Genomic DNA, 2,948 nt, shown 5'->3' with positions numbered 1-2,948 from the left:
GAGTGGTCTGTGATCTTTAGAATCACCAAGATCAAGAAAGTCAAAGAAAGATGGAAAGATTGCTCCAGGTTAAAGGAGACCCAACAGGCCTGGAAACTAATGCTGTGTGAGCTGAGATTGGTCTTTGCCATTAAGGACAGAACTGGGACAATCAGCAACAAACTGGAAGATTAGAAGACTAGCTAGTAACCCGAGCGTGCGTGCCCAAGATCCCAGAGGAGGATGGAGGAGAAGGGACTGAGGCTTGGTCATTTCCCCTGGAGGGTAATTTCTCGCCTTTTGTCTCTCTGTCTTGCTGGCAAGCACATGTGCCCTAGAGCAAAAACATCTCTTTAAGAGTTTGTTTAAAAAGGACCAGAAGATGGTGTAATGGCTATGTCACTGGACTCCCATGTAGTTGACTGCAGTTCAAGTCCTGGACCCGGTGGCTTAAACTCACACTGAGCACGTGTGCATGGTGCCCAAGATGCTGAGAGGAGAATGGAGGAGAAGGGATTGTGGTATGGCCACCCCCCCCCCCGGGGGGGTGATTTCTCACTTTCTGTCTTTCTATCTTTCTGTCTCTCTCATCAGGGATGGGAGGTCAGCTCCAGAGAGACACACACACACACCAGGGGTGCGGGCGAGTGAGCGGCAGATCAGAGAGGGATGAGAGACCCAGAAAGAGAGCGACAGGTGCTCACGACAAGGGGGACAGAGACCGCGGGTGTGACAGTGTGGGGGCGTTGCTCTCTGGCTTTGGGGTCCGAATGACCGTGAGTCCTGCTCTCCCACCTGTCAACTTTGTAACCCAAAGAAGCTGCCGAGCACCCCGAGTCTCAGCTCCGTCCCCTGCGAAGTGAGGAAAGGCGCGCTCCCTTCCTAGGAGATCCCGGCAGGGCCGCGCTCCGCCCGGCTGCGGGCAAACAGCAGGCGCCGGTTCCGGAGCGCGGAGCTGTCGGAGCCGGAGGGACCTGGGGCGAACCCGGGGTCCTTCAGCGAATGACAAGCAGGGCGGGGCGTCACCCACGGCGACCCCACCCCTGGCCCGCCCCCTGCGCCTGCCCACCTGACCAGCCCATCCGCACCCATCTGCTCCGGGCAGCGTCCGCTGGGGCCTGACTCGCCTGTGCACCCCGGCGAGCTCCAGGCCTTCCCGCCCTCCCGCGAGCGGTGAAAGGCGCCTGCGCGGTACCTCTCTCCGAACTGAGTTCTGGCCCTTTAAAATCAGCATCGCGGCTGGACTCCATTTCCCAGAAACCATTGCGGCCCCGCGCCTAGCGGCCTAAGGTCTCTAAGTGCGGAGGAATTCTGGGAAGCGGAGTCTTGGAGGGGAGGACGTGGGGCGGCGAAAATCCGTATTTGGAGAAACAGCTCTTTTGCGCCTGGAGGGAACCTGGTATTTGGAAAATGTCTGGCTGTATGGGCACTACGAGTACACCCATCTCATCCAGGATCTTTTCACTGCCCTCCGCAGGAGGCGACGCTATAGTCTATTTAACACAAATTTCTCCTACCATGATTGAAGTCTTCAGGCCACAAAAAAGTTGGCCCCTACTAAACTGAGAATGAATGAATGGAACCTGTCACTTAATTACTCCATTTCCTGAGGTATTTGCCTTCTTGTTTGTCTCAATTTCACGCATCGCCTCTTAAAGGGTAGGGTAGCGGTAAGAGAGCCATTGTGCAGGGAGCCGGAAAATGTCTGTTATGGAAGGCAAGGATGGTTTGATACTAGGATATTGTGTAACTCAGTGATATATTAAAATTAAATGGGGACCAGCAATTGGCATAATAGCTATGTCACTGTACTCCCATGTTGTCAATCGCAGTTCAAACCCTGGACCTGGTGGCTTAAACTCACGCCGGGCACGTGTGCATGCGTACCCAAGATCCAGAGAGGAGGATGGAAGAGAAGGGATTGCAGCGTGGCCATCCCCCCTGTGGGGTGATTTCTCACTTTCTGTCTCTCTGTCTCTGTCTTTCTGGTGAGCACATGCACCCTATAGCAAAAACCTCTTTCTCAAAAAAAATTAAATGACCAGATTCATAAATACTGAGAAGGCTTTTAGTAAGATTCAGTAAGCAGTCTTTCTTTTCTCTTCTTTTGTTATTTTATTTTTATTTTTGGAGAGTTTTTTTTTTTTTTTTTTTTTCTGCTTTAGGGGCGCTCGTCAGCAGAGAGACAGAAAGCAAGAAATCACGACCCCCACGGGGGATGGCCATGCTGCAATCCTTTCTCCTCCATTCTCCTCTCGGGATCTTGGGCATGCGCACACATGTGCCCAGTGTGATTTTAAGCCATTGGGTCTGGGACTTGAACCATGGTCAACTACGTGGAAGTCCAGCGACACAGCCATTACGCCAACTGCTGGCCCCCTCTTCTTTTTTTAAAGATTTATTTTACTTAATTTTATTTATTATTATTTATCCTTCACTTTTACTAGAGGGAGAAAGGGAAAGAAAGCAAGCTGCCAGATCTGAGACTCAAACCATGGTTGGCCATGTGGGATTCCAGCACCTTAACCACCATACTACCTGCGAACCCCTCAGTAAGCAGTCTTTCTAGAAAAGTTTAATAAATTAAGAATAGGCCCATATTGAACAATAATAGCCATAATGTTAGAGAGTTACTGGTTAGGGCCAGGAGGTGGCATGGTAGTTGAGGAATTGGATTCTCACGTGACCAACTACGGCTGGAGTTCCAGACATGGTGGCTTGCTTTCTCACTTTCTCTGTCTTTCTCTGTCTTACTGGTGAGCACACATATTTTATAGCAAACTTAAAATAATAAATAAAATAAAAAGACTTTTTAAAAACATATTTTATTTACTTTTATGTATTTATTTAATTTGACCAGAAAGGGACAGAGCAAGAGAGAAGAAAGTGAGAAAGCAAGCCACCAGATCTGGGACTCAAACCTTGGTCGGCTTTGTGGGAGTCCAGTGCCCCTAATCGCCATGCCACCT

This window comes from Tupaia chinensis, unplaced genomic scaffold (genome assembly GCF_000334495.1).
Source record: "Tupaia chinensis unplaced genomic scaffold, TupChi_1.0 Scaffold000673_1, whole genome shotgun sequence".
Lineage (NCBI taxonomy): Eukaryota > Metazoa > Chordata > Mammalia > Scandentia > Tupaiidae > Tupaia > Tupaia belangeri.
This window is presented reverse-complemented; position numbering follows the sequence as displayed.